The 20,432-nt window shown below is 37.4% G+C and overlaps 1 protein-coding gene across 5 annotated transcripts in view; it reads left to right on the top strand.

The window, feature by feature from the left end:
• The window catches only part of FER (FER tyrosine kinase), a 457,443-nt gene that overhangs the window by 8,588 nt on the left and 428,423 nt on the right, over window positions 1-20,432 (top strand). For 4 of the 5 annotated variants that reach the window (XM_027100276.1, XM_027100269.1, XM_027100299.1 and 1 more), the window contains exon 2: window positions 7,894-8,038. The exons of the other annotated variant lie outside the window; for it this stretch is intronic. The gene's annotated coding sequence lies outside the window, so the exon portion shown is untranslated. The remainder of the gene's footprint in view (window positions 1-7,893; window positions 8,039-20,432) is intronic. 5 annotated transcript variants of the gene reach the window in all.

Below are 20,432 nucleotides of genomic sequence, written 5' to 3'. Positions count from 1 at the left end.
GCCCGTGAGCCATGGCCGCTGAGCCTGCGTGTCCGGAGCCTGTGCTCCACAACGGGAGAGGCCACAACAGTGAGAGGCCCGCGTACCGCAAAAAAAAAAAAAAAAAAAAAAAATTCTCATGGTTTTTAAATTTCTTGAAAATGTCAGGGGTCTTATATTCATAAATTCTATCCCATTTCCCTTCTCTCTCACACTCAACAATAATATTGAAAGAGATTTGACTATTTGTAAATAGCTGCTACTTTCTAGAAGTTAATGTCATTCTGACAAATATCTTAAAATACTAAAATAAACAATAGTATTCTCACTTAAAAGATAATATGGGTGTCCTTTTCTGAGTTTCACAATTAATTATAACAATAGTAGCTAGTCAGTGGTGATGGTCTCTTTCTAAGGTTATGATGTTCTATTAATATTTTGGAGCCAATTTACCCCATCACTGAAACTGGCAGTCTAAAATTGAAATGACTTAGCTTAGAGACACTTGCTATTACATGTCCTTAAGGTAGCTTACATTGTAAAAATAACGCAGAAATGTTCTATGCTATACAAGAGGCAAGTTGTTGCAGGAATGGGACAGAGAGGAAGAAGGTGTGAGATTCTTCTTTTTTTGGTTATTCAACAAATGTTAGTAGAATACTCACTTCATGTAAGGTCTTACTTTATGGCTACAGATAATTTTAAAGCGTAGAGAAGTTTCAGACTGTTTTCTTGAGAGAGAGAGTAGATGTAGTGGAAAGAGCATGACTATTAGAGCTAGACCCATTTAGGGTTGCATCTGTGCTACCTGTAATTAGTTGTATGAATTTAGGCAAATAATTTAATGCTTATATCTTCAGTTTTTTTTTTTTTTTTGGTTTGAAAACTAACCCCAGTTTTGTCTAACTGGTAATGATACTAGATTTTTAATACCTTTCAGTTGCATGAGACTAAACCCCTACTCACAGTATCTTAGGGCACTGGGACAAACAGGAGTGTATTCTCTTTAGGTATGGATGGATTCAAGGGCTCAGTGGCCTCAGCAAACTCAGTGGCTTTCTCCTGTGTTAGATATGCTCTCAGGTAGGATTTCTCCATGAGGAGCTCCCTGATGGTTTACATTCTTTCAGTTTAGCAAGCCCAACATAAAAAACACTTTTCCTACTCATAGTTTTGGCAAAAGCCCTGGGATTACATCTCATTGAATGAGTTAGGTCATGTTTCCATCTTTGATCCTGTGGTCAGGGGAATAGTATATGATGATAGGCCAGGTCTGGATCACGTGTTAACTATTGGAACTGGGAATAGGAAGTGTGGTCAGCCACGTGGTCTGAACCTTGTGGACTGAGAGTCAGGGTTGGTGGTTCACTGAAAGAAAGAAGGTACTGTTACCATGGGAAGTGGGAGTTGATGCTGGGCAAGCATAACCAAAAGACATTCACTGTAATCCTCCTAGTGTGCATCCATGTCCTCCCTCATATATAAACCCTTGAAAAAATGCCCTCATCTAATATAATGCAGTGTTTCACTTAAAACTTCCAGTGCATTTACCACTTGACCCCCAACAGAGGAAGACAACTCAAAGACTTGTTTAATTACTGCATCAAACTTTAAGTCTAGAATCGCTGGGTAATTTCTCTCAGTTCTGTTTGAAAAGACAGTCTCAGGGTCAAAAAACTTATGGTTAAATCATAAATATAACTAATTGTAATAAAGCCAGTATTCGGTGATAGAAGGAAGATAACATAAGGACAATAAAAACTCTTAATTAGAAAAGAAAAAAAGGGGAAGTAACCCACAGAGATTTTCCAGTCCATGATCTGTACATATTTCATTGGTCAGACAGAGGTGGCAAGGACTCTGCCTGGGCAGTGGAATAAGATTTTTTTTTTTTTTTTTTTGCGGTATGCGGGCCTCTCACTGTTGTGGCCTCTCCCGTTGCGGAGCACAGGCTCCGGACATGCAGGCTCAGCAGCCATGGCTCACGGGCCCAGCCGCTCTGCGGCATGTGGAATCTTCCCAGACCGGGGCACAAACCCGTGTCCCCTGCATCGGCAGGCGGACTCTCAACCACTGCGCCACCAGGGAAGCCCAGTGGAATAAGATTTTTGATTAGCCAACATGGCTGTCTCTTGTTCTACCACCCAGGAAGATCTTTGTTATTTCTCCTCCTGGTCACAGCCAACATGGGTATTGAGAAGAATTCCCTTACTGGGGCGTGCACAGTTTTAGCAGCCCTTTTGCTATTGATGAGAGCTTGGAGTCCAGGAGAACATCTTGAGGGCTGAGCAGTAACAAATCTTTGTTGGGAGTTTCTTAGTCAGTACAACTTTCTTATAAACTTAGTAGGTTTTTGATTTATTTGTATTTGACCAACAGTCTCCCCAGTACCTAAAGCCCAAAGCCTAGTCCTTGAATCAAACTATTGCCCTGGTATGTCTCTAAACAACTTTGCCACCCTAATTCAGTGAGTAGTTCTCCAACAGGGGACATTATTTTATTTTATTTTATTTTTACCTTGGGATATTTGGCAATGTCTGGAGACATTATTATTATCACAATAGGGGGTGGTGGGGTGAGTAGGCAGGTGTCACTGGCATGTAGAGGTAGTGCCCAGGGATACTGTTAAACATCCTGCAATGCACAGGACAGCCTCCCACAACAAAGAATTTTCCAGTTCAATATGTCAATAGTACTGAGGTTTGGAATCAAGCAAATCCTAGGCTTCTCAATCTTCATCTTGGCCTCTGTCTCTAGGCCATTCAGAGCAACTTGTTGAAGTAACGGTGCACAATTGGTTTGTTCCTGCTTCCAGGCTGTAAATATATTTTTGGCTAGGATGGTTGGGGAGGAGCCCAGAGCACCAGGCTTTCCCCACCTTTTATTTTGTGTGGTTAAAGACCCAAATTTTAGTTTAGGGATATTTGATTTTCAACCATGTAAACTGCAAGATAATCAGCTGTCTTGAATTTGTAATGAAAGACTGAAAAGATTTTCCTTTTATTAAGACTTCACTCAAAGTTTGCTTTTCTTTTGAGGGGCCTTACTGAAGACTGCTGCATAGTAGGCAATATACCAACATCCTGACATTTTTACTAAGTGCCCTTCAGTTCCATCCTTACTAGGCAAGTAGTCTGCTTTTTTTTTTTGAGGTGGGAATTTACCAGATGTTTTGCTTATTATGGATTGGTCACTTCTCACCCTATAATACAGGGATACCAGATTCCCTTCATTTTCTTTTATTGACTCAATCAGTTCTACACTTTAGGGCTGTCATTTGTAATTATTGATTTCCAGCATAAATTTTTATATTTGTCAGTCTTCTTTTGTATGCCAGTGATAGAAATTCAGTTAAAAAATCAATCCTTCCCATCTCTGTAAGTGGCAACTCCATTTGTGTTAATGCTCAGACCCCAAACCTCGAAGTTATCCTTGACTGTTTTTCTTTCACCTCCCCAATACAATGTTTCAGTATATTCTGTTGGCTTCAAAATATATCTGACATCTGACCAGTTCTTATCACCTCTACTTGGGTCACTCTGGTTCAACACCATCTTCTCTCTCCTTCTACATAACTCCTAGCAAGTCTCCCCACTACTACTGGTACTCTCAGAATATTTGCCTCAGAAAACTAATAACATTCTTTTGAAATGTAAGAGATTACATCACTTTTTCTCAGAATCTTTCACTAGCTTCCCGTGTAACTCAGAGTACAAGCTCAAGTCCTTAAAATGAGCTAGTTTTGTGGTCCTGCTCTCCCTCCCTCCTGAGGATCTTTCTTTGAACTCAGATTTTACTGTTGTCTCCACCGCTCACCCCATGTAGGCCTCCTTGGTCTTCCTTAAGTAGGTATTTTGACTTACTGTTCCCCCAGCCTGGAATGCTCTTCTCCAGATATCCATATGACTCACTTCCCCATCTGCTCTAGGTCCTTGCTGAAATAGGACTTCCTCTGTAAGTTCTTTGATTACCGAACAGAAATCTGAAATCTCCTACCTCCCCCATACTTGTTACCTTTTCCCACCTTTTCCTTCATTATAGCCCTTATCCTTCTCCTGCTTTTTCTTTCTTTATAGCCCTTATCACCACTTAGCACTTTGCATTTTACTTACTTATTTTGTATTTTTTTCCCTCTCTCTAGAATATAATCTCCATGAGGGCAGGAATTTTTGTCTCTGTTGTGTGTGTGTGTGTAGGAAAATTCATGACACATATTTTAGTAGGCTTCCAGCAAATATTTGTTGAATGAATTAATAAATAAGCCAAAATAGTTTATTGCAACATGTAATTGATAATTCTAAAACACTGATGAGAACACCCTGCAGAGGGAGAGAGATTACTCATTTAGCAAATCTTCTGTAGGGGAGAGGGGGAAAGTGTCATTAGATTTATTAACCTAGACTATAAGTCAATATAAGTATAAAAAATATGAAGTAACGGGACCCCTTGGTGGCACAGTGGTTAAGAATCCACCTGCCAATGCAGGGGACAGAGGTTCAAGCCCTGGTCTGGGAAGATCCCACATGCTGTGGAGCAACTAAGGCCGTGCGCCACAACTACTGAGCCTGCACTCTAGAGCCCGTGCTCCGCAACAAGAGAAGCCACCACAATGAGAAGTCCGTGCACCACAATGAAGAGTAGCCCCCGCTCGCCACAACTAGAGAAAGCCCACGTGCAGCAACGAAGACCCAACACAGCCAAAAATAAATAAATAAATTTATATATATATCAAAAAAAGGCCAAATCTATTCTAAGATAAATAAGGCTTTAAAAAAATATGAAGTAACATAAGAAATATAAGTTAAAAAATATAAGTAAATGTCTTACAGGGAAGGGAACCAAAGGGCTTTATTTCTCATTGGAGGTCTCTATCTTTAGGGAGATATTGTTTCTAGTTTCTAAGTTTGTCTGTTATGCAAATACCCTTGTAGTACCTTTTGCTTAGAAGGCTCTGACTGTGCAGGAACTTGAGAAATCCAGAGAGAATTCTTTCCCATTAATAATTCTGCATTCCAGCAGCTACATCTGAACTCACCTGAACTCAGACGTGATTAAACCTAGAGATAAAATGTTTTCAAAGTTTTCTTCGTTTCTCTTGTCATCCCTTGGCACTTCTTTGGGTTGGCTCACTGTCAAATAGGTACTTACTGTGTTCTTTCAGTTTAGCAACCTCAGCTGAAAGTTTTCTTTCTGATTAGGTCCTGCAAAATTTTGGGATTGAGTCTTATTGGTCCAATTCGGTCACATGCTCATTCCTGAACCACTGCTTGGGGCAGGGAATATGCTGATTGTCCAGACCTGGGCGCCTATTCCACCTGCACCTATTCCAGGAACTTCCTGTTTATTTCAGTAACTTGAGAGTGGAAAGGATCACAAACTACAGTGATTGACAATAGAGAAGGGTGGTTCAACAGAAGAAAATTTAAATGCTGCTACCAAAAGGAAGGTAGTTGAAAACAACACAGGTCCATCACTTACACTCACATGCAACTCACACTCATTTTGTTTTGAAAGCTTAGACTCTTACTGTATGTAGGCATTCCTGCCTGATCTATTTATCACCTAACATCACATCATGAATAAGAAATTTTCTTTGAAAACATAATTTTAAATGGATATAAAATTAAATTTAAATTCATTGCTTGATTTTAGATATTTGGTTTATCAGAATTAGATTTTGGTTTATCAGAATTGGGATGTTACCTATTGGAGAAGTAGGAGAAGTAGAGATCAGAAGGAGAAGTAGGGCCAGGACTGGGGTGAGGCAAAAGAGATGCCTGGGACACAAAGTGTACATCGATACTCACTTTTAGGGTCATGCAACTGCAGGGTGGCACTTGCATGACCCTGAGAGTGAGTGTCTGTAAATTTTGCACCCTGGGCACCTCTCTTGTCTCACCCTAGTCCTAGTCATAATGAGAAGCACATTCAGGGAATAGGAACTATGTTTGGCTGTGAGTGTGAGTTAGAGATGGTAGCCCGTATAATTGAGCAAGTTGGTGGGAATGATTAAGGTGCACTAGATAGTAGTTATTATACATTTTCACTTGTCTATAGAAACCTTTGCTGAGCTCTGCTAAGGATGATAATACCTTTGAAGTAATACAAGGAATATAAGTTTTATTCATGGATTTATAGTAATTTGAATAAGGAAATGTTCCATTTAGAGATACTACCGAGAAAGCTGTTATTTATTTTTAACTCAAACTATTTCAAGTGGAATATTATTTTTTTCATTGAAAAATAAAAATTGTAGAAAAGACTTGAGTTAGAGAGTGTTACATAAGTAATACCTATGTACTTTGGCTAGCTTCCTTAAGCAAGACGTTTGCCACTGCTCAATGTTGGATATGAAATCCCAGTAGAATAGTTGTCTTTCTTGTTCTTAAGTCTTTGAGAATAACTTTCTGTATCATAGTGAGAGACTAGAATATGGAATTCTAGACATCTCTCAAGTTCCTTTGCTGATAGAGAAGAGAAGCTGAAAAAATTTTAAACAGATTGTCCAGTAATTTTGAGGTCTGTGTTTGAAGTGGAATTAGATAACATATGTAATGTGTGTATACTTAGGTACACATTCACTACATTTTGTTTCTTGGAAATCTGTAGTACTGTTTAATATTGGAGGTTTGATTTAAGATACTCGACTGAAAGCAGTATAGAAGTCATGATTAAAACTTCCATATTTAAATATCATTTTAAGGCTTTGACAACTTTTGTCAAAGCCTTACTTTACACCAAAGTGTACAAATCAGAGAAAGCCATAATTCCCCTTGGAATTTCATCCATTCAGTAGCCACTTGTTTGGTGGCTATAACGTTCAGGTATTGTGTAGGATGCTGGCTATATTAAGATAATAATCCCTGTCCTTAATCACGTCACAGTTTAGTGGAAGAAAAGGAATATAATAACACTTTCATTGTATGTTGATTAGGTTTCCAACCCATTCTAGCATTGAGAACCTTGTCAAATCTAGAAAAGTAAAATGCTTGTTAGGGGGCAAAGAAGGAATGCTTTTGGAAACGCGTAAAAAGCTTAGAAGAGTAGGAGACGTGGAAGATATTCCTGATATACTGTGTTTGGTTAGTTTCCTGACCAGAAAGAAAGGAATAATCTTATTTCTTGGTAACATCTATGAAATGTCCTCTGATTCATGCGAAAGTCAAGGAAGCAATGACAATGACAAAGCAAGCAATGACAGGAAACAGAATAGGCAAACAGAAAAGAGGAGCTTGAAAGAAGAGAGTTGATTATAAACCAAGAAGTCAGGGTTAGAAATATGAGGGCGTGAGGCAAAAAATGAGAAACTGTGACAGGGCTGTAAACTGCACATTCAACATCAGTGGTAAAGATGAGAGCCAGTGACCAAGGAACATCTTAGAAATTCTCCTAGTTTCAAGGATTGAATGAGAGCAGCCAACATCAGAGCCATGCTTTGGCATACCGAATCATGTTAGACAAAGAAAGTGGGTGTTTGCCAGGAGAATCCTTCCCAAACCTTCCCAGCCTTTGACAAAGTTTTTCTTACATAGTTAGTTATTTCTTTAGGCTGTAATATCTTAACATATTATATATAAAATATTTAAAATTTTGCTTCTTCTAATGTGTTTCAAATTTGAAATTAGTTTTATGCTGTGAAAATGGAGAAAAACATGAATTACCTCTTCAAAACTGAGGAAATAGGTTAGGGAGAAGATAAAATGCATTACTTATTGAGAAAGTTGTGGAAAGAAAGGGGAGAGAGTAAGCAGGGGATGGACAAGCTAGGTAAGCATAGCATCCTGATTTTTAATGTCGTGAGCGTGATGAACTGCCAAAGTTGATTTCCAGTAGGAGCCTACCATACTCCATGTGTCCATTTTTACCTTTTTCTCTGTAGTGAACAGTTCTGACTCCTTGAATTTCTTCTTGCAGCTCATGTTTTCTGCCTAGACATATGACGATTCCGTGAGACTTCACTGCACGTTTTCTCAAGTGTCTTCCTCATCCCTAATGTGTAATCCTTCAACATGGACCTGCTACTTTAGCTAAGATATGACCAGCAACGAATAGTAGTAAGGTAGGATTACTTTACTCTTCTTAGTAAATTACTAAATAAATTTATATATATATATACACACACACACACATATATTAATACATATATATACATATATATAGATATATTTTTTTTCCTCTGAAACTGTGAAAACAGTTTTGACTTGTTTTAATTTTATAGTGTTCTTTATGTTATTCTCCTACCTAGGCAGGCTACAATCATTTTATATTTGTGTTATTTATTTTTTTGCTTGGCATTTATCCTACTGCATTCTATTCCATTTGTGATTTAGTTATTATTTTTTTCAACTAACACTTACAGACAGCAGAAGCCAACTCTGTATCTCTTTCCCAACCTGTGTGCCCACCAGTCCCATATTTTCAACTGCCTTGTACCAAACTCAGTGTATTTTATTTTTCTTCTTAAACACTTACTTCTTCTGCTGGTTTTTGTATTTCCATTAATAGCATTATTAGTCCATTATCTAATATAGTCCTGTATTCATTTACCTTTTTATTCATTTATTTGATGCACATTAATAGGCTTGTATTAAGGATCAGAGAATTTCCTGGGGGTTCTGGTGATATAATGATGGATACGTTGGATATCCTATCTTTATAGCTTATATTCTAGAGGATGGGAGAGGTTAAGAACTACACTGGCAAAATAATTATGAATTGCAGTAAATTTTTTGGAGGAAAGTAAATGACTTGGAGATAAGGTGGCCGGAGCTACTTCAGATAGGGTGGTCACAAAAAACTCCTCTAAGGAGTTGGTATTTAAGGTGAAACCTATATATGAGAAGGAGCTATTTCAAGGAGGGGGTGTGTGTGTGTGTGGGGGCATGGTGGTTGTGATATTTTTGGTGGGGAAAGCATTCTCATTGAAGGAATGGAAGAGTGAAATAAGTCAAACAGAGAAAGGCAAATACTGTGTGTTCTCACTTTTATGTGGAATCTTAAAAAGCCAAACTCATAGAAATAGAGAGTGGAATTGTGGTTGCCAGAGTCTGGGAAATGGGAGAAATGGGGAGATGCTGGTCAAAGAGTGCAAACTCCTAGCTATAAGATGAATAACTTCTGGGGATCTAATGTAGAACATGGTGAATCTAATTAAAAATACTGTATTATATACTTGAAAGTTTTTGAGAGAATAGATCTTAAATGCCAACACCACTCACACACACACACACACACACACACACACACACACACTCAGTTGTAATTATGTGAAGGTATGGAGATGTTAACCAACTTTATTGTGATAATCATTTTACAATGTATACGTGCATCTAATTATCACATTGTACACCTTAAACTTACATATCTTATATGTCAATAATATCTCAATAAAACTGGGTGGAAAACAAGAAGAAAAAAGGAATAGTGGGTACAAAGACTTTGAAGGAGGAAAGAGCTTGGTGAATTTGAGGAATTTAAAAAATCGCATTGTGGCTGACATAGTAGGAGAGACGGAGATGGGTAGGAAGAAGTTATAGAAATATTCAGGGCTTTGAAGGGTTTGGCATGTAGTTTGTTTTGTTCTTAAATGATATCATCGTTTTAGCTACTATGTGAGGAATGGACTAAGTGGGCTGGGACTGAAAGCTGGCAATTTTAGGAGCTAAGGTGAGAGATAGTGGTGCCCTGATTAAGATGTTAGCAACAAGAGCGAGATGGATGGATTTGAGATGACTTTCTTTTTTTTTAGTCAAAATCTATGGATATTTTTGGTGTGGAAAGAGTGTTACTCAAGGATGACTCCATGATTTTGGGGTTTTGAGCAACTGGGTGGGTGCTAGCATCAGGTACAGAATCTTTTTAGATAATTATCTTTCCCATTATCTCAAGGATTAGTTGTTTTACCAAAAGGGAAATTAATTATAATGCTACAAATAACATTAGTGCTGGAAATAAAAGCATCTGACAAATTTGTAATATGTACTAGTTAATACATTGTTTTGCTTTACTTTAGGTGCAAACACATAGTTTTTAATTCAATAGAAATTGAATAGATATTAAAGTAGACCTTTGCACTTCTGTGTTACTTATTTTTTCTAAGTTAATTAGTAGTCATATCTTTCTTTTGTATTTTTTTTGCTGAAGAATTTTTACAGTGTTTTCAAAAGAGAGGAGTTAATATTTATTGTTTGTGACAAGCATTTGGTTAGCTGTTTTAAATACTTTATTTTTTTTTTACAGTCCTGTGAGTTTTCCTTCTTCGCATTTGGTTATCTTTTGAGTTTTAGAGCTGAGAAGAAGTAGTTGAATAATGGGATTTTGTAGCTGGAAGGTTACCTTAGAGATCATTCACTTCCTCTTCTTTCAGCTGAGACCTAGAGAGCTTCCATGACCTGCCCAAGATCACACAGTTGATTTTCAAGTTTGCTGAGGCTAGTGCTGCTTTTACCCCTTATGCTTCTGTCAAGCTGGCATCTTCTCAAGCCATCTTCCCACCCCTTCAATATTTCATTTTGAAAATGTTCAGTGCTACAGAAAAAATGGAAAATGCGGGACAATGAACACCCATATCACCTTTCATCTGTATTCACTCATTTAATTTTTGCTACATTTTCTCTCTCTTTATCTATTTATATATTTTAAAAACTGCTAGAAACTATATTAAAAATATATATTATATTTATATTATACATAAATATAGAATATAAATTTTTAAGCGTGCATTTCCTAAGAATATGGATAATTTTCTGCATGGTTATATTATCAATATTTATATAAGAAAATTAACATTAATTTAAGAATATGTTTAATATAATGGTCCATATTCAGATCTCCCCAGTTGTCCCTAAACATTTTTTTTTGAGTTTTTTGGATTTAGGATTCAATCAGGTTTCATGCACTGTATTTGATTCTTATCTCTTTATTCTCTTTTAATCTTGAACAGTCCCCACCTCTTTTTGTTTTTCATTATCTATCTGTATTTTCTCTTAAAATATATAGTTTGTGTATACTTAATGTCTTTCTTGAGAATTGCCTGGTTTCTGAGAACGTTATTCATCCAAAACTTATTTGCAGTTTGCTTTTTCCTTCCAATTCTCTGAGGTTGCTGGAGATAAAATTGTTTATTACAAGCTTTTTTTGAAAAACATCAATCCAACTTTAAATATACTTTGGCTGAGGTTTCTACATTTGGTTGCATTAAGTTAAAGATAAAAAAAAACTGGGAAATTTATGTTGTATTCAACCCACTGGCACCAGTTGGCAATTGAAATTCATTTAAAACAACTGAAGTCTGCAGGAGTTATTCTCCCACCTACAGTGGCCCACTCCCACCTCCTCACCAGTTGATTATACCTAGGAATATATACGTAGTCACTGTGGACATTACAAAGCTTTAGCAGTCTAAGTCTTCATCTTTGAAAAATGCACAATTTCAAGTGGGAAGTAGATTGAAATGCAAATGATATATAAGTAAGTTAGTAGAGACAATCGGAGCTAGGCACAATAAGAAAAGATCTAAGTACCTGCTCTCTCTGGTACTTGTGTAGGGCTGGCCTTCAGTGAGTGTTTCTTTCTTCCTTCCTTGCTGGCTTTTGAGTTTCACAGATTTGTTTGGTTTTCTTTAAGAATTGCATGGAATTTAGGAACAAGTGGAGCTTTGTGGGGAGGAAGTGGGAGGTAAGTTTTAAGCAGTATTTTCCAAGTGGGGAGAGTCATATTTTGGTTGAGAGGAAAGGAAGATAAGTGCCAGTGAGGAAGGAACTACTCTGGATGTTTTAGGGATGTCTATGAAGACTTTTCCTTCAGGCAGGATTAGATTATACTTCTGTGTTTTTACTATACTTGGTACAGGGATTCCTTAGAGCAGTTATTGTTAGGTATTAGAACTATCCCTTTCCTCAAATAAGCTTCCTGAGGCTGTGACCAGTACTTTTTTATCTCTGTACTCAAGACTTCACTTAGTGTCTGGCGTATTGTAGACATTTTAAAAGTACTTATTGGATGAATAATGAATAAATAAATGAATGGGGCTTCCCTGGTGGTGCAGTGGTTGAGAGTCTGCCTGCCGATGCAGGGGACATGGGTTCGTGCCCCGTTCTGGGAAGATCCCACATGCCGCGGAGCGGCTGGGCCCATGAGCCATGGCCGCTGAGCCTGCGCGTCTGGAGCCTGTGCTCCACAACGGGAGAGGCCACAACAGTGAGACGCCCGCGTACCGCAAAAAAAAAAAAAAAAATAATAAAAATAAATAAATAAAATAAATAAATGAATGAAAGGCGTTTACTAAGAGCAAAAAGACAAAGATTCCTTTCCTGGGCAACTACAGTAATGGTTCAACCTGTGGTTAGATCAATTTATTGTTGAGGTGCTGAATTAGAGCTAGAATTGGTTCAGGTAAAACCTGAAAAAAATGAGGGAATAGAGAAGGATGAGACTTTTGGTTCAGGAGCCTGGGATATGGAACAGGGATAAAATTGTTCCCTGGAAACCAGAAGCATTCTGTGAGAGGGGTCAAGATTCTGTTATGTGAATACAATTGGGAGATTTTTCTGTCTCATGATATAAATACCTTTGTCATTTTCTGAATAAAAATAAATTATCTATATTTGAGAGAGAAATAAATTTTTTTTTTTTTTTTTGGCCACGCTGTGCGGCATGAGACATCTTAGTTCCCCAACCAGGGATCGAACCTTTGCCCACTACATTGCAAGCATGGGGTCTTAACCACTGGACTGCCAGGGTAGTCCCATGAAGGAGAAATAATTTTTTTTTTTTTTTTAACATCTTTATTGGAGTATAATTGCTTTACAATGGTATGTTAGTTTCAGCTTCACAACAAAATGAATCAGTTATATATATACATATATTCCCATATCTCTTCCCGCTTGCGTCTCCCTCCCTCCCACCCTCCCTATCCCACCCCTCCAGGCGGTCACAAAGCACCGAGCTGATCTCCCTGTGCTATGCGGCTGCTTCCCACTAGCTATCTACCTTACGTTTGGTAGTGTATATATGTCCATGCCTCTTTATCGCTTTGTCACCGTTTACACTTCCCCCTCCCCATAGCCTCAAGTCCATTCTCTAGTAAGTCTGTGTCTTTATTCCTGTTTCACCCCTAGGTTTTTCATGACATTTTTTTTTTTAAATTCCATATATATGTGTTAGCATACGGTATTTGTCTCTCTCTTTCTGACTTACTTCACTCTGTATGACAGACTCTAGGTCTATCCACCTCATTACAAATAGCTCAATTTCGTCTCTTTTTATGGCTGAGTAATATTCCATTGTATATATGTGCCACATCTTCTTTATCCATTCATCCGATGATGGACACTTAGGTTGTTTCCATCTCCGGGCTATTGTAAATAGAGCTGCAATGAACATTTTGGTACATGACTCTTTTTGAATTATGGTTTTCTCAGGGTATATGCCCAGTAGTGGGATTGCTGGGTCATATGGTAGTTCTATTTGTAGCTTTTTAAGGAACCTCCATACTGTTCTCCATGGTGGCTGTATCAATTTACATTCCCACCAACAGTGTAAGAGTGTTCCCTTTTGTCCACACCCTCTCCAGCATTTATTGTTTCTAGATTTTTTGATGATGGCCATTCTGACTGGTGTGAGATGATATCTCATTGTAGTTTTGATTTGCATTTCTCTCATGATTAGTGATGTTGAGCATTCTCTCATGTGTTTGTTGGCACTCTGTATATCTTCTTTGGAGAAATGTCTATTTAGGTCTTCTGCCCATTTTTGGATTGGGTTGTTTGTTTTTTTGTTATTCAGCTGCATGAGCTGCTTATAAATTTTGGAGATCAATCCTTTGTCAGTTGCTTCATTTGCAAATATTTTCTCCCATTCTGAGGGTTGTCTTTTGGTCTTCTTTATGGTTTCCTTTGCTGCGCAAAAGCTTTTAAGTTTCATTACGTCCCATTTGTTTACTCTTGTTTTTATTTCCATTACTCTAGGAGGTGGGTCAGAAAGAATCTTGCTGTGATTTATGTCATAGAGTGTTCTGCCTATGTTTTCCTCTAAGAGTTTGATAGTTTCTGGCCTTACATTTAGGTCTTTAATCCATTTTGAGCTTATTTTTGTGTATGGTGTTAGGGAGTGATCTAACTTCATACTTTTACATGTAGCTGTCCAGTTTTCCCAGCACCACTTATTGAATAGGCTGTCCTTTCTCCACGGTACATTTCTGCCTCCTTTGTCAAAGATAAGGTGACCATATGTGCGTGGGTTTATCTCTGGGCTTTCTATCCTGTTCCATTGATCTATCTTTCTGTTTTTGTGCCAGTACCATACCGTTTTGATAACTGTAGCTTTGTAGTATAGTCTGAAGTCTGGGAGCCTGATTCCTCCAGTTCCTTCTTTCGTTCTCAAGATTGCTTTGGCTATTCGGGGTCTTTTGTGTTTCCATACAAATTGCAAAATTTTTTGTTCTAGTTCTGTGAAAAATGCCAGTGGTAGTTTGATAGGGATTGCATTGAATCTATAGATTGCTTTCGGTAGTAGAGTCATTTTCACAATGTTGATTCTTCCAATCCAAGAACATGGTATATCTCTCCATCTATTTGTATCATCTTTAATTTCTTTCATCAGTGTCTTATAATTTTCTGCATACAGATCTTTTGTCTCCTTAGGTAGGTTTATTCCTAGATATTTTATTCTTTTTGTTGCAATGGTAAATGGGAGTGTTTTCTTGATTTCACTTTCATATTTTTCATCATTAGTATATAGGAATGCCAGAGATTTCTGTGCATTAATTTTGTATCCTGCCACTTTACCAAATTCATTGATTAGCTCTAGTAGTTTTCTGGTAGCATCTTTAGGGTTCTCTATGTATAGGATCATGTCATCTGCAAACAGTGACAGCTTTACTTCTTCTTTTCCGATTTGGATTCCTTTTATTTCCTTTTCTTCCCTGATTGCTGTGGCTAAAACTTCCAAAACTATGTTGAATAAGAGTGGTGAGAGTGGGCAACCTTGTCTTGTTCCTGATCTTAGTGGAAATGCTTTCAGTTTTTCACCATTGAGGATGATGTTTGCTGTGGGCTTGTCATATATGGCCTTTATTATGTTGAGGAAAGTTCCCTCTATGCCTACTTTCTGCAGGGTTTTTATCATAAATGGGTGTTGAATTTTGTCAAAAGCTTTCTCTGCATCTATTGAGATGATCATATAGTTTTTCTCCTTCAGTTTGTTAATATGGTTTATCACATTGATAGATTTGCGTATATTGAAGAATCCTTGCATTCCTGGAATAAACCCCACTTGATCATGGTGTATGATCCTTTTAATGTGCTGTTGGATTCTATTTGCTAGTATTTTGTTGAGGATTTTTGCATCTATGTTCATCAGTGATATTGGCCTGTAGTTTTCTTTCTTTGTGACATCCTTGTCTGGTTTTGGTATCAAGGTGATGGTGGCCTCGTAGAAGGAGTTTGGGAGTGTTCCTCCCTCTGCTATATTTTGGAAGAGTTTGAGAAGGATAGGTGTTAGCTCTTCTCTAAATGTTTGATAGAATTCGCCTGTGAAGCCATCTGGTCCTGGGCTTTTGTTTGTTGGAAGATTTTTAATCACAGTTTCAATTTCAGTGCTTCGATTGGTCTGTTCATATTTTCTATTTCTTCCTGATTCAGTCTTGGCAGGTTGTGCATTTCTAAGAATTTGTCCATTTCTTCCAGATTGTCCATTTTATTGGCATAGAGTTGCTTGTAGTAATCTCTCATGATCTCTTTTATTTCTGCAGTGTCAGTTGTTACCTCTCCTTTTTCATTTCTAATTCTATTGATTTGAGTCTTCTCCCTTTTTTTCTTGATGAGTCTGGCTAGTGGTTTATCTATTTTGTTTATCTTCTCAAAGAACCAGCTTTTAGTTTTATTGATCTTTGCTATTGTTTCCTTCATTTCTTTTTCATTTATTTCTGATCTGATTTTTATGATTTCTTTCCTTCTGCTAGCTTTGGGGTTTTTTTGTTCTTCTTTCTCTAATTGCTTGAGGTGCAAGGTTAGGTTGTTTATTCGAGATGTTTCCTGCTTCTTAAGGTGGGCTTGTATTGCTATAAACTTCCCCCTTAGAACTGCTTTTGCTGCATCCCACAGGTTTTGGGTCGTTGTGTCTCCATTGTCATTTGTTTCTAGGTATTTTTTGATTTCCTCTTTGATTTCTTCAGTGATCACTTCATTATTAAGTAGTGTATTGTTTAGCCTCCATGTGTTTGTATTTTTTACAGATCTTTTCCTGTAATTGATATCTAGTCTCATGGCGTTGTGGTCAGAAAAGATACTTGATACAATTTCAATTTTCTTAAATTTACCAAGGCTTGATTTGTGACCCAAGATATGATCTATCCTGGAGAATGTTCCATGAGCACTTGAGAAAAATGTGTATTCTGTTGGTTTTGGATGGAATGTCCTATAAATATCAATTAACTCCATCTCGTTTAATGTATCATTTAAAGCTTGTGTTTCCTTATTTATTTTCATTTTGGATGATCTGTCCATTGGTGAAAGTGGGGTGTTAAAGTCCCCTACTATGAATGTGTTACTGTCGATTTCCCCTTTTATGGCTGTCAGTATTTGCCTTATGTATTGAGGTGCACCTATGTTGGGTGCATAAATATTTACAGAGAAATAATTTTTAATGTGAAGCATTCATCTCTGAAATTTGATTTTTATCTTCTCAGTCCTCAGTCTTAAAAAAAAACTTGTTGGGGAGTCTTTTCTTTAAATTTTGTTAACATCATAAAATGAATATACCCTCTTATAAAAATACAAGCTAGAGATACATAAAATAAAAAGTGACATTCTTCCCAGTATTCTAACTCTCATTCTTCAGAGGTAGCTAATGTTAAAGGTTTGATGTGTATCAGTTTGAACTTTTAAAACGTATATAGTCATCCCTTGGTGTCTGCAAGGGATATCAATGATGCAGGACCCCCTGCTGATACCAGAATCTGAGGATGCTCAAGTCTCTTATATAGATGGCATGGTGTTTGCATGTAGCCTACACACATCCTCCCATGTACAGGCTATGTCAGAGATATTGTGGGTTTGGTTCTAGGCTACTGTAATAAGGTGAATATTGCAGTAAAGCAAGTCACACTAAATTTTTGGTTTCCCAGTGCATATAAAAGTTATGTTTACACTGTACTGTGGTTTACTAAGTGTGCAATAAATAGCATTATGTTTTAAAAAACAATGTACATACCTTGATTAAAAAATGCTTTATTGCTGAAAAATGCTAACCATCATCTGAGCTTTCAGTGAATCATAGTAGTAACATCAAAGATCACTGATCACAGATCACCATAACCGACATAATAGTAATGAAAAGTTTGAATTACTGAGAGAATTACCAAAATGTAACACAGAGACATGAAGTGAGCAACTGCTGTTGGAAAAATGGTGCCGACAGACTTGCTCGATGTGGGGTTGTTACAGACCATCAGTTTGTAAAAAACGCATTATCTGCGAAGTGAAAGAAAGTGGAGTGCAATAAAATGAGGTACGCCTGTACTTTAAATCATCTCTAGATTACTTATAATACCTAAAACAATATAAATATTATAGAAATAGTTGCTGGCATGTGGCAAATTCAAGTGTTGCTTTCTGGAACTTTGAGGAATTTTTTTTTCTTGAATATTTTCATCCACGGTTGATTGAATCCATGGTTGTGGAACCTGTGTATATGAAGGGCCAACTGTATTAAAAAACGTGTGTTTATATTTGTATAATTTAAAAAAGAGGATCATTTGATATACATATTCTGAAATTTGCTTTTCCTACTTGTCCTTTCATTTCTACTTATACTTCATATACTTCCAAAATTTGTTTGATGTGACTTTATATTTGAAACGTAAGAGGACAGAATCACGAGCAGAGAGTAACAGGCAAAACCCAGAGTTAATCGAATATCTGAGGAAGATAAATTTAAAAAGCTCATGCTAAGGAAAATACCTGCTAGTTTTTATTTGTGTAATTGCTATCTTTGACTTGTTTAATCTCTATGAAATTGTAAAAGTAATCATTTTTCATATGATGCACTTCAGAATAAACACATGAGAGATAATTAGAGTCAAACTTTGAGGCTCATGGAGTACATCTATGGGAATATACGTATATGCCTGACATCGTATGAGAAACATGAGGATGCAGTCATGAATAGGATACTGTCATTCCTGAATGTTATGATAACAAAGGGAAGAGGCAAGAGAAGGCTGCCTAGTGGAGGTGATCTTAGCACAGTCCTGAAATACTAGTAAGAGGTAGTGAAGCTTTAAAAAAAAGTGGCTAGGGGGAAGAAAGAAGGATTGATTAAGAGTTGGAGGTTTTTAGGACAAGTACAATAGAAAGAAAGTTAAGGGAGGTCAGTTGATTCACAGTGTGTAGGGAAAGAAGTAGGAGGGCTCTATGTCCTAGTTTGTCTAGGACAGACCAGGTTTACACCTGTAGTCCTGGCATAATGAAGAATAGCACCTCATTTTACTCTGAAAAGTACCCTAGTTCTGGATGATAAGTGACATCCTTACCCTAGAAGGGAGAGAATATAGGGGGAGCTGATAAATTTTAGAGGAAATAGTGGGTGACTGGAGATCATTTTGAGGTCAAAGAGTAGGTATAGTAGCAGTTTAGACTCCAGAGAGGAGTAGGAAGGTAGTAGGTTATGGTCTAGAACTAGAATAGTAAAATTTACCATTGCAGAGATGAAACAGTTTTGGATTCAGATTATGGCCAGTAGCAATGGGTAGTTGAAATGGACTTGATTGAATGGATCTTTGGAGAAGAGAAAGACTACAGAGGTTAAAATCTCCGTGGATGAAGGTAAGACTTGGGTTGGAGAATAAGATTGGGAGCAAGTGGAGACTGAGAGGCAGATATGGAAATAATAACAGCAAGGTGGAATAGAATCTGGTAGAGCTGAATGGTGTAAATTTCAAAGGAGAAGAGATTTTTGAATAAGATTGGAAGACCAGTGATTTGATAATGGCACTAGGGAATCAGGATAATGTTACCCACCCCTCATCCCCCCTGCCGCTCCCCCCGCCCCCCAGCCCCATGGATGTGGGTGGTGGAATGTAGGGAAGGTGTAGTCTCCACGTAAGAGCCTGTGTTTTGGGGGAACCAGGTTTCTGATGGGAATTAAAGGGTAGAGATTTAGGGAAGTTTATTTACAAATTGAATGGAATTCTAGAAGAACAATTTAGGAAGAAAACAGATTTGTTGGAGCATGACTGTAGAGAAGGATGGACAGGAGTGGGAGTTAGGCCTTGCCTTTTGGGAAAAGATGGAATTATACAAAAAAGTCAAGAATGAAATTGACTTTCCTCCATGTTTTAAAGAGTGGCACAAATTTGGCCTGATATGGGCTCTCTGACAGGCTTTCTCACTGCAGAGTAGGGACTGGCTTTGGCCTAGTTCATATAATTTATATCTGATGAAACCTTGTTGGTTGCCATTCTGTTAGTATATGTGTGCCTTTAATGAGCCCATTTGAAAGTACACATGGATTTTGAAATTATTTTTACTTCTCCCTACATTGTTACTCTCCTTGAAGGAAAAAAAATTTGGCCTTAATTTGAAAACTGAACTCTTTTATAATAATTGATCATATAGGAAGAGTTAAAAGGCCAAGAGGTGTCCGGATAACAGTTATAGTTTGAGAATTTAGGGCATACAAGTTAGTATGCATTGTGCACTTAATCCTTTTAACTTTGTTCCCCTGTTTTCCTTCAAATTAGCCATGGTTCTCAAACATGTTCCCCATTTTTCCGCCTGTGTATCCTTGCTTATGTTCAAACTTGTATTTAGAAAGGAGCCCTCCTCCATCACTTGCTCTTCTATGTTCTCTCTTGTGTGGGTTCTCTCTCTCTCTCATGCTTTATTAGCAATGACTGCTTTTTAATGTCTCTCCAAAGCCGGACACACTAATCTCATCTAATCTTTACAATAACCCTGCAAACTAGGTATTACTATCCCCATTTTAAAGATAAGAAAACCGATCTTTTAGGAGGTTAATTAAAATGCGCAGTTACACAGTTATGAAATGGTAGAGTTAGGATTTCAACCCAGGACTTTTTCCAAAGCCACCTCTACACACACCTTTGCAGAGAGACATGCATGTACATGAGCTCCTTTCATGACTATCCCTCAAGGCTTGCCAGAGATTTTTTTTTTTGATTAAAAATAGTTTTTCTAGCTTTAATGAGATATAATTGACATATAACATTGTATAAGTTTAAGGTGTAGGGCATGATACACATATAATTGTGAAATGATCTTCTCTTCTTAATAAAGGTTTTTTGAGTACTCTGCTCAGCTGTACTCTTTCCTTTCTCTGTGTCTTTGTAGCACTTTGTACCTCAGGCTTTTATATTCTGTGAAGGCTTCCCTGATTGTCTCTAGAAATGTGGTACATACTTCCCCTGTATCCCCACTGAGCTCATAACCAAT

The sequence above is a fragment of the Aethalodelphis obliquidens genome, unplaced genomic scaffold (assembly GCF_003676395.1).
Source record: "Aethalodelphis obliquidens isolate GAN/ISIS:26980383/991018 unplaced genomic scaffold, ASM367639v1 scaffold4, whole genome shotgun sequence".
Taxonomy (NCBI): domain Eukaryota; kingdom Metazoa; phylum Chordata; class Mammalia; order Artiodactyla; family Delphinidae; genus Aethalodelphis; species Aethalodelphis obliquidens.
This window is presented reverse-complemented; position numbering and strand designations above follow the sequence as displayed.